General features: G+C 41.9%; 1 protein-coding gene across 2 annotated transcripts in view; it reads left to right on the forward strand.

The window, feature by feature from the left end:
* The window catches only part of LOC126281293 (uncharacterized), a 153,267-nt gene that overhangs the window by 103,338 nt on the left and 24,546 nt on the right, over window positions 1–25,383 (forward strand). The gene's annotated exons all lie outside the window — the stretch shown is intronic.

The raw sequence follows: 25,383 nt of genomic DNA on the forward strand, positions 1-25,383 counted from the left end.
CATGCTGTACTGAAGCTGGACTATGGTACGTGTCTCAAACCTCCCATGTTGTTCAGAAAAACTACAGATTCAGTGCTGGATCTGACCTAAGTAGTGCAGGTCACTAGCTATACATGCTGTACTGAAGCTGCACTATGGTACCTTCTGCTTGAAAAAGGAAACTTTTTTCATATTTGGCACTTCTTTCCATTTCAAAAGCTTATGATAGTCTGTGATTCTGCATTAATCTATGTGGTTCTACTTGTATTATTTTGGTAGCATGAAAGCTTACATTTATTTAAATCCTTGAATTTTTTGTCATATTTTTCCTCAAATGATAGGATTGATGAAGTAATTTGTGATGTATGTGTATCTGCTTATTATAGAGGAACTTTCATTACAGCTGTTTAGTTTCTTTTTTCACTTTTTTGTGTAAGTCATATAGAGCAGTTACTAGATACTTAATATTTACAAAAATCTATTTAGTATTTTTAAAAATTTTATTTAATTTCCCATGACATCGGGGAATGTTAGTAGTATCTTGTTTTTGTCATTGCTATAAACAAACTCAAAATAATTTTCTTGGCAGTAGCTCCAAAAGATACGTTTCTTTTTCCAACATGGTCTTTGTATTACGCACCCAGCACTTTCCTTCTCACACAGATTAGAGTAGATTAATACTTGTTCCATAGATCATGAATACGACACTTCGTAATGATGTGGAACGTGTCAGGTTAATGAAAGATGTCTGTACGAGATATTACATTACACAAAATATTGCATGACACTAATGCTTAAGTTAGTTTTTTCCCCTCCCTTAATTTATATCTAAAAATTCAGCCAATGAGTAGAAGGAGTTGTCATCTAGAAATTCTTTTAATTTATTTTTAAATGTTGGTTGACTATCTGTCAGGCTTTTGATGCTGTTTGGTAGGTGACCAAAGACTTTTGTGGCAGCATAATTTACCCCCTTCTGTGCCAAAGTCAGATTTAACCCTGCATAGTGAAGATCATCCTTTCTCCTGGTGTTATAGCTATGCAAACTGCTATTACTTTTGAACTGGGCTGGATTATTAACAACAAATTTCATAAGTGAATATATATACTGTGAGGATCCCTAGATCCTTAAATAGATGTCTGCAAGATGATCGTGGGTGGGCTCCAGCAATTATTCTGATTACACGTTTTTGAGCAATGAATACTTTTCTACTCAACGATGAATTACCCCAGAATAATGTACCATACGAAAGCAGTGAATGAAAGTAGGCATAGTAAGCTAATTTACTGAGATTCTTATCACCAAAATTTGCAATAACCCTAATAGCATACGTAGCCGAACTCAGACGTTTCAACAGACCATCAATGTGTTGCTTCCAGTTTAACCTCTCCTCAATGAACACGCCTAAAAATTTTGAAAATTCTACCTTAGCTACAGACTTCTGTTCAAAGTCTATATTTATTCATCTCATTCTATACTACTGCTTTCAACATCGCTGCAACTCAACTGCGTGATTTTAATTCATTTCTTTACAGAAATTGAGATTATTAAAAACACATTAGGTCAACTAAACATCATATTGTACACATCATCACGTTAAATGGAAGTTCTATACATTTTGTGTGTGTGTGTGTGTGTGTGTGTGTGTGTGTGGGTGTGTGTGTGTGTGTGTGTGTGTGTGTGTGTGTGTGTGTGTGTGTACTTTTACATTACGTCATGATCATACAGTGTTTTTACGTGTGATACATGATTTGTCGGTATGAAGAAGTGATGGTAGCTGATTTGTGAGAAAATGATTGACTACAGCAACTGTATAAGCTAGATGATACAACTTCTAAACTAAGTTCATGCTGACAGAAAATCAATCATTTCATTTTAAGAGAATCTTATACATAATGCAGATGTACATAGGGTTGGCTATGCATATGACAGCCATAATCACTAGTGTAAAGGCAAGTAACAGCAACAGTAAAAGTGTTTAGTCACACATGTTGCAAAATAAAAATTACTTCTAAAAAACTGAAAATGTTTTTAATATGAGACTTAGATCTGCTAGCAGAGTGCAGTACAGTTTCAGGCCACTTCGGGTTTGTTTATAAGGAACTGGAGATGAAACTCCAGTGTGCAGCCCGAATTCACCCTCGTCCCCTTGTCCTTAGGACATTTTCTTCTTTTTTTCGAATCACACACACAAGTATAACTCTCACACCCATGGCCATTATCAGGGATGGGGAGGGGAATAGAGAAGTGTGAAGGGCTATGCACAGGAGGTGGGCCAAAATATAAACACAACACAATACCATGCTTAATACAGTGTATGAAAACCACTGGCATTCAGAACGGTTCCAATTGTTGGAACGGACAAAGAAGAGTCCTGTATGGTTTCCAAATGAATCTTACTCAATTTTTCCTGCAAAATAGTGGCAAGTTCAGATACTAATGATGCTGGGTGAATAGCAGTCACACACCTTTCTCTACAAAGTAGACCACAAAGGCTCAATAGTACTGAGATCTGATGACTAGGCTGGCCAGTGTGGCCGAGCAGTTCTAGGCACTTCAGTCTGGAACCGTGTGACCGCTACGGTTGCAGGTTCGAATCCTGCCTCGGGCATGGATGTGTGTGATGTCCTTAGGTTAATTAGGTGTAAGTAGTTCTAAGTTCTAGGGGACTGATGACCTCAGATATTAAGTTCCACATTGCTCAGAGCCATTTGAACCATTTTCTGATGACTAAGATAGCTAGGAGAGATGCGATAACTCATCCCCATCCTCATTCTCACAAAATCAGTTATGCATTATGTGAGCTGTGTAAACAGGTGCCATGAAATTGTGGAACACATCATCACCATTTAGGAAAAGACATTGTACCATGAGATGGACCTTATCAACCAAAAAGGTCACATCATCATTCGCAGTAATGTGATCTAACAAGGTGACCTTGTGGTCCACGGAATACCATGATACGTCTGCCGGTATCATCAGGGAGGCCCAGCCATATTTCACTCCTGGGATGTAAACTCAGTCAGAATTTGGAAACAGTCTGCACCAAGACTCATCTGACCAAATGACTTTCTTCCATTCTTCCATTGTTCCGTGGTTCAGGTTTTGTGGCTTTGGCATCATGTTTTTCTACTACAGCATTTGTGTTGGTGATGAGTGATTTTGGAATTCATGCCCCCCCATGCAGTTCCCTACATAGAGAGCTTCCCTAATGGTATTATGGTGCTGTCAGGGTTCGTGAGTGTGGCATTCAGTTGTGCAGTGACTTTCGCAGCTGTTGTTCACTTACTGTTCATCACAGTTCCCTTCATTGACCATCTGTCATGATCACTCAGCACACACTTTCCTCCATATATGACTTAGTGGCTGATAAGTTTCACCTTTCATGTATATGGTGTAGATCTTTGGTATGGTGTCTCTTGAAATGCCAAACAGTTCAGCTCCGTTGGTTATTGAAGCACCCACCATGTGGAATTCACTTAGCTCTGACATAATGCACTCACAACTACACAGAACACTGTTCTGACAATAACTGGCTTCTTCAGCTTACTGAGGACATTGTACAGGTGCTGTTCTTAGACAAATACAACAGCATAACTTGCAGGCTTAGCTGACATCTGCATTTATGTTCAGGTGTTTCTGCAATGTTTCCATATTTTTTGTCCAACCCTTACAGGTGTATCAACAGGGTAGAGGGCACCTACCATGTTGGTGTTGGAGCAGGGATTGGGGGTGAGCAGATGGAGGACAGAGACTAGTGAAGATTGAGGCCAGGAGGGTTGCAGGAACAAACAATGTGTTGCAGGGAGAGTTCCCATAAGTGTAATTCAGAAAAGCTGGTGTTGGTAGGAACAATCCAGATGGCACAGGCTGTAAAGCAGCTTTTAAAGTGAAACACACCATGTAGGGCAGCATGCTAAGCAACTGGGTGTTTCGGCTGTCTCTTGATGACAGTTCACAGTTTGGCAGTGGATGTTGGGTGAACAAGCAGTGTTAGTTGTCATGTCCACATAGAATGCAGCTTAGTGTTTGCAGCTAAGTTGGTAGATCACGTGGTTGCTTTCACAGGTGACCCTGCCTGTGATGATGTAGTAGACGACTTTGAAAGGACTAGAGTAGGTGATAGTGGGAGGCTGTGTGGAACATGTGCCTGGTTCTATTGCACAGATATGAACCTTGAGGCAAAGGATTGGAAGCAGGAGTGGAAAAAGACAGATTGAGAGGGTGTCAGAATATCACTGTGGGGGAGGGGGAGAATTACATTTCCCATTTCAGGGCACAATGAGAGGTAGTCGAAATGGTGTTGGAGAATGTAATTCATTTGCTACAGTCCAAGGTAGTACTTTGTCACAAGAGGAATACTCCTTTGTGGCCTGACAGTGAATATGTAAGGGTGGTAGGTGTCTTTGGAGATAAGAATAGGGAGATCTGTTTCTAGACAAGGTTCAGGAGGGTAATTTCAGTCTGTGAAGGCCTCAGTAAGACCCTCAGCATTTTTGGTGAATGACTGCTAGTCACTACCAGTGCAGCTACTGTGGGTAGCTAAGTTGTGTGGAAGGGACTTTTTAGTATAGAATTGGTGGCAGCTGTTGAAGTGGAGGTATTGTTGGTGGTTGGTATGTTTGACATCAATGGAAGTACTGATGTAACCATCTGTGAGGTGGAGATAGGCATGAAGAAGGTAGCTTAGTGGGCTGAGGAGGACTGGTTGAAGCAAATGGGGTATAAGGTGTTGAGCAGGTTCTGGAGAAATGTGATGGATAGTGTGCCTTCAACCTGTCTCTAGATCATCAAGATGCCATCAATGAGAACCAGGTGAAGCATTGGAATTATGGGTTGTTAGGAAGAATACCTCTCAGTGATCCATGAATAGGCTAGCCTAGGATAGTAGCATGTGGGTACCCATTGCTGTACACCACAGATGTGTTTGTGGGTGATGGATTCAAATGAGAAGCAATAGTGAGTGAAGATATATTGGTCATTATGACCAGGAGAGGGTTGTAGGTTTGGAGTCAATCGGACATTGGGAAAGGGAGTGACCAATAGCAGTAGAGACATGGGCATTGAGGACATTAATGTAGATAGTAACAACCAGGGTTCCGGGTGATAAAGGAACAGGGACTGTGGAGAGTCAGTGGAGGTAGTGGAGATTTTTATATAGAAGGGTTCATTACAGGTGATAAGCTGAAGGAGCTAACCCACAAGAGGAGAGATGCTCTCTTTGGGAGCACAGTAACCAGCCCCAAGGGAGCATCCCAGGTGGTTGGGTGCATATGCCTTAGGAATCATGTTGAAGGTAGGACTGCTGGGGTTGAGGACACACACACTCAGTGGAGAAGTTTTGGAATGGTTGAGCAGTCTCTCTCTCTAAATATACCAAAGTTCCCACCTTTTCACATATGGGGAGGACCACTATTTTCCTGAAGAATGTTCTTGTGTCCACACCTTCTGGAAGTTCCTTTATCAGTAGATACTACTTCCCACTTTGTTCCATGATCAAGTGAGGTGGCACAGTGGTTAGCACGCTGGACTCGTATTTGGGAAGGTGACTGTTCAAACACACGTCCCACCATCCTGATGTAGCTTTTGTGTGATTTCTCTAAATTGCTTCAGTCAAATACTGGGATAGTTCCTTTGAAATGGCATGGCTGACTTCCTTCCCCATCCTTCTCTAATCTGATGGGACCAGTGAGCTCACTGTTTGGGCCCCTCTCCCAAATCCAACTAAAATTGTTCCATCAGAAGCTTCAAACTCTGAACTGACACTCAAATTACTGAGAGAGCATTTTTTCTTATATTACACCACCTTTTAGTAATACATGGCTCAATTCTGTCTCATTTAAATGAGAATTGCTTCCACCTGTACCGTTCATTATGATATTGTGAAATCCAGATCTACATCTACATGACTACTCTGCAATTCACATTTAAGTGCTTGGCAGAGGGTTCATCGAACCACGATCATACTATCTGTCTACTATTACACTCCCGAACAGCGAGCGGGAAAAACGAACACCTAAACCTTTCTGTTCGAGCTCTGATTTCTCTTATTTTATTTTGATGATCATTCCTACCTATGTAGGTTGGACTCAACAAAATATTTTCGCATTCGGAAGAGAAAGTTGGTGACTGAAATTTCGTAAAAAGGTCTCGCCGCGACGAAAAACGTCTATGCTGTAATGACTTCCATCCCAACTCGTGTATCATATCTGCCACACTCTCTCCCCTATAACGCTATAATACAAAACGAGCTGCCCTTCTTTGCACCCTCTCGATGTCCTCCGTCAATCCCACCTGGTAAGGATCCCACACCGCGCAGCAATATTCTAACAGAAGACGAACGAGTGTAGTGTAAGCTGTCTCTTTAGTGGACTTGTTGCATCTTCTAAGTGTCCTGCCAATGAAACGCAACCTTTGGCTCGCCTTCCCGACAATATTATCTATGTGGTCCTTCCAACTGAAGTTGTTCGTAATTTTAACACCCAGGTACTTAGTTGAATTGACAGCCTTGAGAATTGTACTATTTATCGAGTAATCGAATTCCAACGGATTTCTTTTGGAACTCATGTGGATCATCTCACACTTTTCGTTATTTAGCGTCAACTGCCACCTGACACACCATACAGCAATCTTTTCTAAATCGCTTTGCAACTGATACTGGTCTTCGGATGACCTTACTAGACGGTAAATTACAGCATCATCTGCGAACAGTCTAAGAGAACTGCTCAGATTGTCACCCAGGTCATTTATATAGATCAGGAACAGTAGAGGTCCCAGGACGCTTCCCTGGGGAACACCTGATATCACTTCAGTTTTACTCGATGATTTGCCGTCTATTACTACGAACTGCGACCTTCCTGACAGGAAATCACGAATCCAGTCGCACAACTGAGACGATACTCCATAGCTTCACAGCTTGTGAGGAACGGTGTCAAAAGCTTTCCGGAAATCTAGAAATACGGAATCAACTTGAGATCCCCTGTCGATAGCGGCCATTACTTCGTGCAAATATAGAGCTAGCTCCGTTGCACAAGAGCGATGTTTTCTGAAGCCATGCTGATTACGTGTCAATAGATCGTTCCCTTTGAGGTGATTCATAATCTTTGAATACAGTATATGCTCCAAAACCCTACTGCAAACCGATGTCAATGATATAGGTCTGTAGTTAAATGGATTACTCCTACTACCCTTCTTGAACACTGGTGCGACCTGCGCAATTTTCCAATCTGTAGGTACAGATCTATCGGTGAGCGAGCGGTTGTATATGAGTGCTAAGTAGGGAGCTATAGTATCAGCGTAATCTGAAAGGAACCTAATAGGTATACTATCTGGACCTGAAGACTTACCCGTATCAAGCGATTTGAGTTGCTTCGCAACTCCTAAGGTATCTACTTCTAAGAAACTCATGCTAGCAGATGTTCGTGTTTCAAATTCTGCAATATTCCATTCGTCTTCCCTGGTGAAGGAATTTCGGAAAACTGCGTTCAATAACTCCGCTTTAGCGGCACAGTCGTCGATAACAGTACCATCGGCACTGCGCAGGGAAGGTATTGACTGCATCTTGCCGCTTGTGTGCTTTACATACGACCAGAATTTCTTCGGATTTTCTACCAAATTTCGAGACAATGTTTCGTTGTGGAACCTATTAAAGGCATTTCGTATCGAAGTATGTGTCAAATTTCGTGCGTCTGTAAATTTTAGCCCTTCTTCAGGATTTCGCGTTCTTCTGAACTTCGCATGCCTTTTCCGTTGCCTCTGCAACAGCGTTCGGACCTTTTTTGTGTACCACGGGGGATCCGTTCCATCTCTTACCAATTTATGAGGTATGAATATCTCAATTGCTGTTGCTACTATATCTTTGAATTTGAGCCACATCTCGTCTACATTCGCATAGTCAGTTCGGAAGGAATGGAAATTGTCTTTTAGGAAGGCTTCTAGTGGCACTTTATCCGCTTTTTTAAATAAAATTATTTTGCGTTTGTTTCTGATGGATTTGGAAGAAATGGTATTGAGCCTAGCTACAATGACCTTGTGATCTCTAATCCCTGTATCAGTCATGATGCTCTCTATCAGCTCTGGATTGTTTGTGGCCAAGAGGTCAAGTGTGTTTTCGCAGCCATTTACAATTCGCATGGGTTCGTGGACTAACTGCTCGAAATAATTTTCGGAGAATGCATTTAGGACAATCTCGGAAGACGTTTTCTGCCTACCACCGGTTTTGAACAAGTATTTTTGCCAACATACCGAGGGTAGGTTGAAGTCCCCACCAACTATAATCGTATGAGTAGGGTATTTATTTGTTACGAGACTCAAACTTTCTCTGAACTGTTCCGCAACTGTATCATCGGAGTCTGGGGGTCGGTAGAAGGAGCCAATTATTAACTTAATTCGGCTGTTAAGTATAACCTCCACCCACACCAATTCGCACGGAGTATCTACTTCGACTTCACTACAAGATAAACCACTACTGACAGACACAAACACTCCACCACCAATTCTGCCTAATCTATCTTTCCTGAACACCGTCTGAGACTTCGTAAAAATTTCTGCAGAACTTATTTCAGGCTTTAGCCAGCTTTCTGTACCTATAACGATATCAGCTTCTGTGCTTTCTATTAGCGCTTGAAGCTCAGGGACTTTTCCAACGCAACTACAACAATTTACAACTAAAATTCCGACTGTTCCTTGATCCAAGCACGTCCTGTAATTGCCAAGCACCCTTTGACATTGCAGCCCATCCCGCACTTTCCTGAGGCCTTCTAACCTAAAAAACCGCCCAGTCCACACCACACAGCCTCCGCTACCCGTGTAGCCACCAGCTGAGTGTAGTGAACTCCTGACCTATTCAGCGGAACCCAAAACCCCACCACCCTATGGCGCAAGTCTAGGAATCTGCAGCCAATACGGTCGCAAAACCGTCTGAGCCTCTGATTCAGACCCTCCACCCGTCGCTGCACCAAAGGTCTGCAGTCGGTTCTGTCAACGATGCTGCAGATGGTGAGCTCTGCCTTCATCTTGTAAGCACGACCGGCAGCCTTCACCAAATCAGATAGCCGCTGGAATCCAGAGAGAATTTCCTCAGATCCAAAGCGACACACGTCATTAGTGCCGACATGTGCCACCACCTGCAGCTGGCTGCACCCTGTGCTCTTCATGGCATCCGGAAGGACCCTTTCCACATCAGGAATGACTCCTCCCGGAATGCATTCGGAGTGCACACTGGATTTCTTCCCCTCCTTAGCCGCCGTATCCCTAAGGGGACCCATTACGCGCCTAACATTGGAGCTCCCAACTACCAGTAAGCCCACCCTCTGCGATTGCCCGGACCTTGAAGGCTGAGAATGATCCTCTGAAACAGGGCAGGCGGCTGCATCTGGCTCAGCCAGAGACAGTGCCTGAAACCGGTTTGTCAGACGCACCGGGGAGGCTTTCTGATCAGCCTCCGGGGACGCTTTTCGCTGCCTGCCACGCCTTGGAACGACCTCCCAATCAACCACAGGCGAGGGCTCAGCTCCACTGCGGGCAGCAACCGGGGCAACCACAGCGGCGGACCGATCTGGGGACAGACGGGACGAGGTTGACATCCCCGTGATACCCGAGTCCGGCTCCCCACAGTGGTGCCCATTGGCAACAGCCTCAAGCTGCGCGACCGAAGTCAGCGCCGATTGCAGCTGTGAGCGAAGGGATGCCAAGTCAGCCCTCATCCGAACACAGCAATGTTAACTGTAGTAACTCGGGCAACACTATAGTGAACCATTGTAGCAGAACTGCCTCTACTACCTTTTCTAATGTCGTGACAACTTGGATGACCTTTGGATGAGGTGGTAAAATTAGTGTTTTTCATCAGATGAACATAGTTTGAATAAAAAATGGGAAAACACTAATATGTGATGCCAGAAATATTTTATTTATTATTATCTTATCCACTACAGTGTACATGTGGAGATTCATTAGAATCGTCATTGTTGCTCTCTATTTCATCTGAGCCCCATGCTGTACTTTGTTTTGCATCATAATCAGAATAAGTTGAAATACTGTCTACGTATTCTCAATCAGACTTAATTGATTTAATTTCTTCAGTATTATTTGTCAAAGATAACAATTGTCAACCTGTGAGATTGCATTGATAAGCCATGCTGCAGTTCTTCATGGTGTCTGTTTAGTCTTTTTATATAAATTTGTATTATGACAAGGACACTGCACTTAAAAGGGAATGGTGCAATCCTGCATGTCGAAACCTACCCTGAAATTTGTTGTGTGGAAGAATATTCCGAAAGATATGCACTGTAAAATTTTTGCTGATACGGCATACTGCAAGTATTTGACAAAAAAAAATGTTTTAGTCAGTCAGTCCTGCTGCCTGAAGGTCTGCTACAATAGTGGTTCGTACAGTTTTTCTCGACTAGCAAGTGGTTCGGCAAATAAGCAGAGCGAGTCGTGACAAAGACAACTTAACACCACACAGCACAAAGTTCAAAGTGCATACACATGAATTTTAAGCACCTAAACCATACCTGAAACGTCTCAAATCATTAATATTTTGAATAAGTTGCAGTTCATATTGAAATCTACATTGTTGCAGATGCAATTTTTACACAATAGACTATCAGAGGAAACAGAATCAAGGCAGTGTATGATGTTTCATTTCAGACTACTTCCATTAAGCAGGATTTTAATTGGTTGACTTGAAATATTTTATAACTACTCCTGGAACTTGTATGATAATTTTTGAACGGTGTATATTTTACTAACAAGAAACATTTTCATATTTATACCGTGTGGTAATCGCAAGTGTGAAGTGGATGATGAAAACAGTTTCCTTGCATAAGGCACACCCGACTTTAAAAAAATTGCATTTAGGTGCTTCACAGGAATCGCTAGTCTTACTTAGACAGAACTAGAATGGAGAAAGAAATGGCCATGGCTGTTAGCTGCGTATGGTGCTGTGTATCAGGCATACATTCATAAAAGATGATCATATTGGTACTGTTGGGTCTTCGAGGCCTGTTCGGGCGGAGTTTAGCTTTAGTTTGATGATGCAAACCGACAGTGCACAAACGACAGAAGTTCAATAGTATTGATGTTCTCATAAAACTTAAATGACAACGAGCTATCGGAAATTATGTTGTACAAAAATTTTCTGAAAAATGCTTCACATTGTCAAAACATTTTTTTATTAAGGGTATGAACCACACTATTCATTCCAGGCTGAATCTGAATTATATTAAGTCTTTTTGGCACCCTTGTAACGGGAGAGGTGTCGTGTGTGCAGGCCAACAGGCCAGAAAAAGCAATAAGTAAATTTCTGCAGCTGTGATAGGACATTTCAGATGTAATATGGAAAATAATTTTCTCCCTTTTTCCAGAGTTTGCTACATCGATTACAAGATCTTTGCAACCAAACAATCCTCTTTTTAAATTTTGGCCGTAATTTGCCTTGAGGTTTCTGAAGACAGGTATAAAGCTGCGGTAACAGTAATCTGCTGATACTTACCACTGCCATTGTTGTATACGAATGTGCCGTAGCATTCATTGACCGCATGAGCAACTCCTCCCCCCCCCCCCCCCCCCCCCCCCTCCCCCGCCGGTGGTTCACCTTGTAAGATGTGGTCACTTGATACTTTAAGTACACTTCAGATTTAAGACCACATATTACTGTGTATGAAATGTAATCATCGAACCAAAATTGTTTTTAAGGCTGAAGAAGAGATATATCTCACTGCAGTATGGAGTAAATATACATAGTTCCATATATTAAAAACAAAGATTCCAAGACTTACCAAGCAGGAAAGCGCCAGTAGATAGGCACAATAAATAAAACACACTGAATTTCTAGCTTTTGCAACCGACGGTTGCTTCTTCAGGCAACAGGGAAGGAGAGCGAAAGACGAACGATTGTGGGTTTTAAGAGAGAGGGTAAGGAGTCATTCCAATCCCGGGAGCGGAAACACTTCCCTTAGGGGGAAAAAAGGACAGGTGTACACACACACACACACACACACACACACACACACACACACACACACACACACACACACACACATAGACACAAGCAAACATTTTTTCTCATAGTTACATACATATATATGGAGTAAATATACATAGCTGTGAATGGTGATACGCCACTCAGCATTACAGTCATATCTATCCTCAAATGTTATGCCAAATTCATTTGCATGTTTTGTGTTTCTGTTTCTTATGCAATTTATTAGAAGTTTTAAGGGATAGCAAAAAGCAAGGAATTTGTCTATAGTACTACTATTACTGTCATCTCCTCTACATGTTTTCTTGAAGTAAGCTTTGCAGTTTTGCAGCTTTCTTTTCCTTATAATTTTCCGAATCAATATTGAAGAAGACTAGAAATCGGTAATGTTCATCTCACTTGCATTTCAGAAGGTCTTGTTTTGTGGATTTCCCTCAGTAATAGTGCGTCGACTCCCACAGGAAGTTCTAAATCTTTGAAATAGTTATTCTTTCACACTTTAGCAAGTTTTATTTTGGAGCAGATTTCGTATTGCGTGTAAATATTTTTTCCACTTACACAATTCAGATTCAGATTATACGAAACAAAATCGACATTGCACACAGCTTAATTTTAATCATTTTCTGCCTCCTTCATTTAACTAAAGCTTACAGCCCTTTCTTTGTCACAAAGCTATTGCTGTCCTTATTTTCTTATGGCTAGGAAGGTATTGTAGTTTTGCTTCAATACACACCAATCATCATTCAAACCACAATTCATGAAATCATCAGTTATTTCCTCTTTCTTCTCATGTTTCCACAATTTCTAACAAAATGCTGACATCATTCAAATGGATGTTCAAGAAATTAACTACTGGTAACAAGTAACCGGTATGTAGGTCTTCATGAGAAGTAGTCAATTCTGAATACATGCCATGTTCTTCATATTTCAATTTGCTAAGGAAAAAACATTAATTGGATACCACATTACTGTGCAACTATGGAACCTGCACAAAGACAGGTGCTGTTAGCAAGCATGTACGAAGAGAGAACAAAAAAAGTTAATTCAGTTTTACCTCTATTGTTCACTCTTGGCAGTACTGCAAAGACAACTACTAATTATTATGGATATTAAATGAGTTGCAAATTCGAGTGAAAAGTAACTGTAAAAAGCTGTCTGGGAATCTATCAATGGAACTGGAATTCACTTTACAAATTAGACACCAATCAAGGGTATGTGCCTACTGTGTTGTGTGTACACCGTCTACTACAGGTACGGCAACTATGTACAATTCTGTAGCTGTAGCTGCGTGGTGTGCTACAAAGTTGCCAGTTTTCAGTGTTTTTGCTTTAAAAAATACTTGAAGAGCGCCTTAGCAGCTAAAATTTTGACTGCGCAATTCTTTTGATGTATCCTTCGTGTCTGAAAAATTTCAGGGTAGATTTCGACACGTTGGATTGGACCATTCCCTTAGTTTCACAACTGCACTGCAGCAGCAGGCACAGTACAGTCTGCAACAGTGTGCAGCAATTGGCAGGGCTTAGTTTATTAAATGGGACAAAAATGTACATCAGCAGTTTTAGGTACTACTTATTACACTCCTGGAAATTGAAATAAGAACACCGTGAATTCATTGTCCCAGGAAGCGGAAACTTTATTGACACATTCCTGGGGTCAGATACATCACATGATCACACTGACAGAACCACAGGCACATAGACACAGGCAACAGAGCATGCACAATGTCGGCACTAGTACAGTGTATATCCACCTTTCGCAGCAATGCAGGCTGCTATTCTCCCATGGAGACGATCGTAGAGATGCTGGATGTAGTCCTGTGGAATGGCTTGCCATGCCATTTCCACCTGGCGCCTCAGTTGGACCAGCGTTCGTGCTGGACGTGCAGATCGCGTGAGACGTCGCTTCATCCAGTCCCAAACATGCTCAATGGGGACAGATCCGGAGATCTTGCTGGCCAGGGTAGTTGACTTACACCTTCTAGAGCACGTTGGGTGGCATGGGATACATGCGGACGTCCATTGTCCTGTTGGAACAGCAAGTTCCCTTGCCGGTCTAGGAATGGTAGAACGATGGGTTTGATGACGGTTTGGATGTACCGTGCACTATTCAGTGTCCCCTCGACGATCACCAGAGGTGTACGGCCAGTGTAGGTGATCGGTCCCCACACCATGATGCCAGGTGTTGGCCCTGTGTGCCTCGGTCGTATGCAGTCCTGATTGTGGCACTCACCTGCACGGCGCCAAACACGCATACGACCATCATTGGCACCAAGGCAGAAGCGACTCTCATCGCTGAAGACGACACGTCTCCATTCGTCCCTCCATTCATGCCTGTCGCGACACCCCTGGAGTCGGGCTGCACGATGTTGGGGCGTGAGCGGAAGACGGCCTAACGGTGTGCGGGACCGTAGCCCAGCTTCATGGAGACGGTTGCGAATGGTCCTCACCGATACCCCAGGAGCAACAGTGTCCCTAATTTGCTAGGAAGTGGCGGTGCGGTCCCCTACGGCACTGCTTAGGATCCTACGGTCTTGGCGTGCATCCGTGCGTCGCTGCGGTCCGGTCCCAGGTCGACGGGCACGTGCACCTTCCGCCGACCACTGGCGACAACATCGATGTACTGTGGAGACCTCACGCCCCACGTGTTGAGCAATTCGGCGGTACGTCCACCCGGCCTCCCGCATGCCCACTAGAGGCCCTCGCTCAAAGTCCGTCAACTGCACATACGGTTCACGTCCACGCTTTCGCGGCATGCTACCAGTGTTAAAGACTGCGATGGAGCTCCATATGCCACGGCAAACTGGCTGACACTGACGGCGGCGGTGCACAAATGTTGCGCAGCTAGCGCCATTCGACGGCCAACACCGCGGTTCCTGGTGTGTCCGCTGTGCCGTGCGTGTGATCATTGCTTGTACAGCCCTCTCGCAGTGTCCGGAGCAAGTATGGTGGGTCTGACACACCGGTGTCAATGTGTTCTTTTTTCCATTTCCAGGAGTGTATTTTTGCCAAAAGCTAAGCAACTGACAGTGTTGACTTTCATTTCAAAATGAACTAGGCTAAGAAGCATTAAACCGTGAACCCTCATCCATCCCATAAAACAGGCAGAGGGGTTAAACTTTTGCTATGGGCCATAAATGTTCCTTGGGCAGTTTTAGTGCTAACTAAAAGGAGAGCCATTAATGTCTATGAGAGAATAGTTTCCTTATATAAAAATAACAAATTATTTAAAAGAGGAGAGAAAAATGTAGACATACGTTTGATTTTCTGACTCTGATGCTAATATGCCAATTTCTTCCTAAGTTGGTTTGTATTGGGCTGGAATGCAAACTTAACTGAGGCTGTGACTTCTAATAAATTGCATAAGAAACAGAAACACAAAACATGCAAATAAATTTGGCATAACATTTGAGGATAGGTATTACTGTAATGCTGAGTGGCATATCACCATTCACAGCTACGTATATATGTATGTAACTATGTATATTTACTCCATACTGTAGTGAGAGATATCTCTTCTTCAGCCTTCAAAACAATTTTGGTTCGATGACTACATTTCATACGCAGTGATATGTGGTCTGAAGTGTACTTAAAGTAAAGTATCAAGTGACCACATCTTACAAGGTGAACTGGTGCAAAAGTTTCGTAGTTTCTCAATGTTGTAACAACTGTGACCAAGGAAAGATAGCCAATTCATTGCCAAACCATGTTGTCAAGCTAAGGTATGAGACTAAAAGCACTCAGTCTTCAGGCCACAAGTGGCCCATCAGGACCATCCGACCGCTGTGTCATCCTCAGTGGAGGAAGCGGATAGGAGGGTCAGCACACTGCTCTCCCAGTCGTTATGATGGTATTCTTGACCGAAGCTGCTACTATTCGGTCTAGTAGCTCCCCAGTTGGCATCACGAGGCTTAGTGCACCCCAAAAAATGGCAACAGCGCATGGTGGCCTGGATGGTCACCCATCCAAGTGCCAACCACACCTGACAGCACTTAACTTCGGTGATATCACAGGAACCGGTGTATCCACTGTGGTAAGGTCATTGCCGTATGAGACTATACGATGACAGAGAATTGGTTTTTGACCAAAAAGCTTCTTTTGATCACTTGGTAAAGATTGTGAATCTGTGGAGTACTTTTCAGTATTTTTCTGCAGAAATTAACATGGTTACCAAAGTACTAATTGCAGCAGTGAATGTTCTTTTGCTTTATTTACATTAAAATATTTTTATAGTGGTGCAACGGACCATGTGAAAATACCTGTATTTGGCACTTTCCCCTCCCCTCCCATCCACACAGGCTGTCTCACTTATCCCTCCTTCCAACCCAACCCCAGTCATTACCTTGTGAGGTGCTCATGTGTGCAGATCACTTGGAACTGAAGAAACGGCTATGATTGGCTGGTGTATGGCCCCTATCACTCAACTTACTGTTGAATCAAAGTTTACTGTTGGATTGAAGAGTTCCTAGACAACATAACACAGCCTGTCATTCTCAATGAAGAGAAGTCTTCCGAAGTAAGAGTTACTTCAGGAGTGTCGCAGGGGAGTGTCGTAGGACCATTGCTATTCTCAATATACATAAATGACCTTGTGGATGACATTGGAAGTTCATTGAGGCTTTTTGCAGATAATGCTGTGGTATATCGAGAGGTTGTAACAATGGAAAATTGTACAGAAATGCAGGAGGATCTGCAGCGAATTGACGCATGGTGCAGAGAATGGCAGTTGAATCTCAATGTAGACAAGTGTAATGTGCTGCGAATACATAGAAAGGAAAGATCCCTTATCATTTAGCTACAATATAGCAGGTCAGCAGCTGGAAGCAGTTCATTCCATAAATTATCTGGGAGTATGTATTAGGAGTGATTTAAAAATGGAATGATCGTATCTACATCTACATCCATACTCCGCAAGCCACATGACGGTGTGTGGCGGTGGGTGATCGTCGGTAAAGCAGATGCCAGACAGAGATTCATTGGAAGAGTCCTAAGGAAATGCAATCCGAAAACAAAGGAAGTAGGTTACAGTACGCTTGTTCGCCCACTGCTTGAATACTGCTCAGCAGTGTGGGATCCGTGCCAGATGGGGTTGATAGAGGAGATAGAGAAGATCCAACGGAGAGCAGTGTGCTTCGTTACAGGATCATTTAGTAACCGCGAAAGCATTACGGAGATGATAGATAAACTCCAGTGGAAGACTCTGCAGGAGAGACGCTCAGTACCTCGGTATGAGCTTTTGTTGAGGTTTCGAGAACATACCTTCACCAAGGAGTCAAGCAGTATATTGCTCCCTCCTACGTATATCTCACGAAGAGACCATGAGGATAAAATCAGAGAAATTAGAGCCCACCCAGAGGCATACCAACAATCCTTCTTTCCACGAACAATATGAGACTGGAATAGAAGGGAGAACCGGTAGAGGTACTCAGGGTGCCCTCCGCCACACACCGTCAAGTGGCTTGCGGAATATAGATGTAGATGTACCTCTCTGCCTAAATCTGAATATGCTTCATTTTACTTTTGTGCGCATTATGCAAATTGAATGTTGGACGCATTCTTGCACTTAATGTCTATCTTCCCCAAGATGATAATTCTTCTGTAATTTGTTATTAACTGGTACTTGCATATAGCTGGCAGCAGTGACTAGCTGTTGATAGATTAATCAAGTCATACTCCATTCTTTTTCTGTTTACATGTGTTAACATTATCTACTTTAAAAAGGCCTGTCTTGTTCTGAAATTATAATACCATATGTATGTAATATCCCCATAAAAGTGATAGACAAATAAAATCACTCTAGTCCTTACAGCAACTACTGATAATCTAGTCATTTAATGTCAACACCTGCCAGTAAAAGACTGGATAATCTGCATACAGCCTCAGACAGTAGTAAGCGATATCTGGTCACTTTGTATAGTGTGGACAGCAATGTTCCTTCGGTGCTACGTTGTACATGGCTCTCATTTCTGACATTTCCCCGTGGAGAACAATTGAATTATACTTTTCTTCCCAGATATCATGCAAGTGCATATTCTGTTTGACGTAATTGGCTTGGCAGTGGTGCACAACTGCAAGGAAGAATTTCCATAAGTCCAGAAATATGCCATCAATGCGATCTTGACTATTAACAACTATCTGGATTTCATGAACAAGCAGGGCACACTGATTTTCACAAAATTTGTAGACAGTTGCTAGATGAAGAGCCCATTCTGCCTCACATGGAATCTCAAAGTATCCCATCAGGTGCAGTAGCCTCTCCTCTATCACAAACAACTTAATTTGTTTCTCAACTGTGTGTGTCTTAATTTCACACATTGGCATAAACCAACTACCATCTGTTTGCAACTGCAGGGTGCCCTTCATCATTTTTGATTGTTATTCCTCCTAGAAATTAATGTATTATTAATACACTAATAGAAAAAAAACCAAACACCAAGAAATAATTCATGTAGAGTAATGAAACTACTGGAATACATTTGTCTTGGTAAAATATTTAATTGCTTAACATTGCAAGATCACAGGTTAAATGTAAGGGGAAATAAGTCTTTGCAATTGTGAAGTGCTGCTGCATTAATGACTCATGTAACTGCAATGGTTGGTCAATATAGGGATGGTTATTTATGTTTGTGGATGATGCTAGAGTTATTGTCAAGTGGTGTCCCATATGTGCTAGATTGGAGACAGTTCTGGTTATCGAGCAGGCCAAGGCAACGTGTTGACACTGTAGAGGATGATGTTACAGCAGCAGTATGAGGGTGAGCATTATCCAATTGGAATATAACTCTTCAGGGATGTTGTTCATGAATGACGCCACAATATTTCATATCATCAGATTGACATAAGAATTTCCAGTCGGTGCGTAGGATAGCCATGAGAGTGCTTCTGCTGTCATACGAAATTGCCCCCCAGACCATGACTCCAGATGTAGGTGTTGTGTATGTGGCACACAGACAGGTGGTTGAAGGCCCTCATCTGGCCTCCTCCTAACCAACACATGGCCCTCACTGGCACCCAGGCAGAATCAGTTACCATCAGTAAACACAACAGACCTCAACCCTGCCCTCCAATGAACTGCTACTTGACACTACTGAAGTCGCAAATGGCAGTGGTTTGGGGCAAGTGGAATACATGCTATCTCAGAGCTGTCCTTGGAGTAACTGATTTATAACAGTTTGTCTTGTCACTTTGGTGCCATCTGCTACCAAAATTGGTGCTGCAGATGCAGTGTGATGCATCAGAGCCATAGGCCAAACACGATGGTCTTCCCTCTTGGTAGTTCCACATGACCATCGAGAATCAGGTTTGTTGTGACTGTACATTCTCATGACCAGTGTTGCCGGCAGTCATGTACAGTGGCTACATTCGTGCCAAGTCTTTCTGCAGTATTGCAGGAGGAACATCCAGCTTCTTGTAGCTCTATTACATGACTTTCTTTACTCAGTGAGGTTTGGTGATGGTGTCTTTGTCACCTTAAATGCGTTCTTGACTGCGTTAACTCACCATGTCCAATCTCAAAGACAACTAATGTCATCAGCATTACAGCATTTATTTGTTTCATCACAGTGGCACTAGTAGTGCCACTGTTATGTGACTGGAGTAAAATTTGAACAGACAGCATCTTTCAGGTGTAGAACCGTGCCTACCAACTTTCATTTGTCACACAGCTCCACCTTGGTGTTGTGATATTTTTTTTTTTCCCATCAGTGTATGTTAGACATGTATATACTGAAGGTCATTCAGTGTTGTTAAATACTATAATTTAAAGTTAAGTCATGTTACACCCATAGTCTAAAAGATCAGTAAATTAGAGCAAGAACCCAGTAGTCTATCTGCACCTATACTCCCCGAGATATCTTGTGGCATAAGCTCAAAAAATTTTCTGATACCAGTTACTTTTCCCTCTTCCGTGTTCGATTCACAAATGGTGCATAGAAATAATGAATCTCCATACTAGCACCAATTTCTCTGCTCTTCTCACTGTGGTCATTTCACAAGACATACAGGAGAGGAAGTAATATGTTAACTGACTCATCCCAGAAGGCTTATTCCATTTAAAATCACCCAAAATAAAGAAATCTCATAGCCATCATGTCATAGATATTTGTGAAAATTTGGTGTAAGAAAGTACATAAACAGAAAGTGATAAAATAATTTTTTCAGATTTTTGTAGATCAAAACTGTAGTGAGGGGGTCATTTTGAAATGTCTGGCATTTTCTCCATCTGGTGTCAGTACAAAAGGTAGGTTGTAACTACTATAACTCCCTTATTTATAAATCAATTTTATTTAATTTGGTGTCATTAGAAAGATAAAAGGACCAACTATATCACTAAACTATAAAAATGCTGCAACTGTGCACATTAATATGTGCAAATCTGTAATTAAAGTCATTTCCAAAATTTTTTTTTTACAAACTTAATGTATTTTTTCGTCAAAATCACAAGTTTCACCAATTTAAATTTTGTTTCAACGAATTCCTATTGTCACACATTTCAACATAAAAAAATCAAAAGGGTGTTTGTTCTGTTTAATCATTTAAAACAGAAAGAACATTAATAATAATAATAATATACACATTTCATTTTGTGACTCTTACCTAGTGATCAAAAGTGATCAGTTCTCATAAAACACATTCATTCTTTCAAACAAGTTTTCAATGGACAATATTATGCCTGACTCAAAAGTATATAAATGACCAGTAGTACTTGTGCTTGCACTAGGAGCAGGCAAAGCTATTAAAATGTTTTCATAAGGTATCCAGCAAACAGTGTGAAGTGGCCATGAATAACTTGAGGAAGGGCCACTTGGACTCATGAACATGACTTTTGCAGCCCTATGTTCTTCACTTACCTCTAGAATTTTTCCAAGCCACCGCAGGTTATTGTACATAGCTGCAGCAAATGTTTCTTCTTTGTGTCAGAGGCAGTGTTTTGAATTCCAAGAGGAACTTGAATGAGTTTAGATCATCATGAAACATGCTTTATCAGCAACTGGTTTTCATACAGTGGTTTGAAAAAAATGATTTACTCTTCTCCCAGGAATGATAGAACCAGTCTCTTATTTTTTTTGTAACATGTTTGTGAACTTTATCTCCTCTGTTGTAACATAAAAGGTTTATTCTTGGAAGATGAGTTTTGTCAAATGTAAACAGATCTTTTGGACTTAAAATGCGGCTCTCATATGGACGCTGTAAACTTGCTCTTGTTGCTAAGCATTTAATAGTACCACCAACTCCATCACATGCATTTTTGCCATGACTAGTGGCAAAAAAATTCCATTCTGCAGTTACTCCATGATCTTGCTAGTGATGGCACAAATTTAAAAAGTTCTTAAAGTTTTTATATTGCGCAGAACTGCCATCACTGAAGCACATAACATGCTGGATGTGTGGTAATTGTTCCGATACACAAGTGAGAGCAGTTTTCTGGAAAACATAGAATGTGTTTGTATCATGCTGCAGACAGTCACTTGTACAACACAGTGACATTGACTTAATTCAATCATATGTTTTGAAGTACACCACAAAAGAATGAAGGGTGACTTGAATGTTCTGCCATTGAAATCCTTGTGCAGCATCTTGAAGCAAACAGGTATGATGATGCATGTAGTATCAGGGAGAGTTTCTTTATGTTTTTAAGTAGTGACTCTGAGATTTTGATACACGATGATGTTGTGTTAAGTTTTGAAGTTTTTGCATGAGATGCTAAACAAATTCATCAGTCATCTTCATTAATGTCTACAGTGCAGGTCGATCAGTTTACATCCATTGTTTGAATACATTTCCACAATCTTGTTAGGACTCCAGCTCCATTAAAAAATTGCACAGTTCATATTTGTCAGGGGACAGCAATGTATTGTGCACTCATTTTCCAGATTGCACACAAGTTTCTGTAAAAGTTCAGTGTACGGTTCTTTCACATGTGCAGCATGCATTAACAGTTCTATGTTTTGGTGATACATACGTTATGCATTCCATGACTGTTTACAGTGACACATTCTTTTGGTGTAAGTTCACAAAAGTTCGTAAAACACATTTTATCTTCAGGGTATTTTGCTCTGAAAGCTAAGTATACATCTTTCAGATTATGTAAAATTTGTGTTTTTGTCTTGTATACTCTTTTGCCATTTTCTGAAGGGACAGACAGACAGTCTTTTTTGTTAGCAGAAATGTGACTTATATCATCTCCACTGTAAAAATTCTGGACACATTTTTCCACATCCTTACCTATTGTTTCCCACTTCATAACTCCCTTTTGACAAAATACCATCTTCTTTTAGCAATACCCTCGATTTCTTTATCATGTATTCAGTAGTGTTAAAAAACATTTGGATTTTTCTTTACTCCATGAAGCTGGTGCTAAGGTAAGTACGTGTAGTTTTTCTTTAACCGTACTTCTGCTGAATTTCTCTTTAAGATTTTGCATTAAAATATTACAGTCTGTATATTCAGCACTGCCAGTTTCTTCACACACATTTTTCACTGAAACATGTAGCACCTTTGATGCTGTTTGCTGGAATTTTAAAGCTAAGCAACAAGACTGGGATCAAATGTATTCTGGATGTCTGTCTTTTGCTCTCTTGGTAACCTTAAGTGGTGAAATTTCAAGTAATTCACAACTTCCATTAAGTTTTTGAAGAGCTGTAGATTGATCTGGTGTGTGTTCTTGATCTTCAACTTCACATTCATCCATCCCTGGAAGGTTATCCCCCATAGGAGATAAAAGGTCCTCGCAGAATGTAAGTCCAAGGGTTTTATATTTCCTTGCAATGTTTAAACAAATAGGTTTCAAAGATTTCTTAGCAGTCTCTTTACCATGCTTCTTAAAAGGGTCACAGAAAATTCTTTGTCTGTCTTCAAATGTTCCCAAATAGAGCTTATTGTGAAAAGAACACACACATTCAATATTTTTACAGGAGCTTCTTAGCTTCAATAATTCAGTATCAGCCTGATTCAGGCTTGACATATCTGTTAAATAAAGCTCTTCACTACTACTACTATTCTTCTGACACACAACTGCTGACACAAAACCTAAAGACACCTGTTTTCCATTGGTTTGAAACTTTTTCTTGTTCATTAATTACCAGACAGAATGGCTGCTTATGTAAGAAGCACAAAATCAAGGCAAAAAAGTCCTTCAGATATATAAAGTGCACAGACACACAAAAACCTAACACATCCAGCCTGCGCTGCATGTGAGTGTTGCAGCTAGACTGCATATTTCATTGTTGTTTCGTGTATTATTGATTAGCTATTTGAAGCAATTAATTATTGCAGCATTATTGAAAAAGTATAAGATTTAACAATAGAGGACAAACACCCTTCTGATTTTTTTATGTTGAAAAGTATGGCAATAGGGATTATTTGAAACAAAAATTCAGATGGTGAAACTTGTGATTCTGCTGGAAAAAAAGTGATAAATTACATTAATTACAAACTTTCAAACATTTGTTGCTTAAACACAGCACTTTAATCATTTGTTGCTTAAACACAGCACTTTAATCATTTTTATATTATAGCTCTACTGTATTACTTTCCAATGACACCAAATTGAATAAAATTGATTCATAAATAATAAAGTTATAGTGGTTACAAACTTACAAGGCAATATGTTTTTCAATGCCATGCCAGTTAGTAGAAGGGGCCCACATTTCAAAAGGTCTCCTAATTACAATTTTGATCAAAAAATTCCAGATAAAATATTTTAACCCTAACTCATTATGTACATTCTTACACCAAATTTTCAGAAAAAATCTGTGACATAAGGACAACGGCCACAGGGTGATTTCACATGAAATTGCCCAGAAAATACCCCCTGTAGGTTCGTAGGTAAGAATAGGCCTGAGGTATTCCTGCCTGTCGTAAGAGGTGACTAAAAGGAGTCTCGGTCTTTGTGTTGGTCCCCTCTCGGATTTGACCTCCATCTTTTCCAAATTTCTGTTGCTAGTTCATGCCATTTGGGGAAGGACTACTTACGTGGTGTTTGTTTGTCCATCATGCACCAAGATCTTCCATGCTACTTGTTGTTGTGTGACGGGCTTTGCACCGAACGTCTCCTGCACCGTACTATCCTTCGTGCCCACGACAATTTTGGACCATTTCGTCACCTGAAATCCAGTGTGGTAGCCAGTCCATCTTGGTGGGTTTGTCATGTAACCTTTCGGTGGTAGCCCCCTCACAACACAGGGATCACACTGCTGATGCCAGAGCTGAGACCTCCCTGTGTATGCCAAGGAGTAGGTGCCCATCCTTCTGGGGCACCAGGACTACCAGCAATGGCCATCCTGCCAGGTGGCCCTTGCTGAGACTGGGTGGCGCCCGTGGGGAGAGCCCCTGGTCGAAGCGTGCCATCAGGGTGGATGACCCGGAATGAAATTGTTTAAATTGAATCAAGCTAGTGGTCGTTCGGCCCCAGCAGTCTCAAAGTGCGTCAGAAATGATTTCGATGCTGCAGCCTGTGATTCCCGATCGTTCCCCTTCCTGGCAACACCTTGGGAGGAGCGTTGGGCGACCAGGTCTTGAGAGCCATATTCGCCTCAGTACCTCATTTGCAGCAGGACTGATCAAGAGATCTTTCAGGCAATGAACCCCCAGTTTTTTGTCGACCATCGTGGAAGATAGGTTTGGGGAAGTGGCGGCATTGTCCAAAATGCGTAGCGGGTTGTTTTTGATCCAGGCAGTCTCCCCAGCCCAGTCACGGCCACTGCTCACCTGTGACAAGCTGGGTGACATCCCTGTCCCAATTACACCCCATAGAAACTGTGACATGGTCCAGGGTGTTATTTTCCATTGTGACCTCCTTTTGCAGTCGGATAATGAGCTACAAGCCACCTTGAAGCGACAGGGTGTCCACTTTGTCCAGCGCGTGCATAGAGGACCCCAGGATAACAGGGTTGCTACCGGTGCCTTCATCTTGGTTTTTGAGGATGGCTCATTACCTGTAAAGGTCAAGTTGATGGTTTACCATTGCGACATGAAACTTTACGCCCCTTCTCCTATGCGGTACTTAAAGTGCTGGAGGTTTGGCCACATGTCATCTCGGTGTTACTCCAGTACCATCTGCAGGGATTGGGGTCATCCTCTGCACCCTGGTGCTCTGTGTGTGCCTCCTCCCACTTGTCAACTGTGGGAAGCACCACTCCCCCTGTTCGCCTGACTGCCCTGTTCTCCATAAGGAGCAGCAAATAACGGAAATCAAAATCTTGGACAGGCTCACCTATCAAGATGCGAAGAGGAAATACGAACACCTTCATCCTGTTCCAATGACTGCATCATATGCTGTGACTGCAACTTTGTTGCCCACGTTGGTGACAGCTGTCTCTGCGTTTGTAAAACCTCCAGTGGGCCCTCGGGGTCGCCCCAACTCTACCCCTGTGTCTGTGATGGGGGGCACTGCTCCTTCTGGTGCTCCCACGCTACCTCCCTTGGGA

The sequence above is a fragment of the Schistocerca gregaria genome, chromosome 7, assembly GCF_023897955.1.
Source record: "Schistocerca gregaria isolate iqSchGreg1 chromosome 7, iqSchGreg1.2, whole genome shotgun sequence".
In the NCBI taxonomy this organism is placed as follows: Eukaryota; Metazoa; Arthropoda; class Insecta; order Orthoptera; family Acrididae; genus Schistocerca; species Schistocerca gregaria.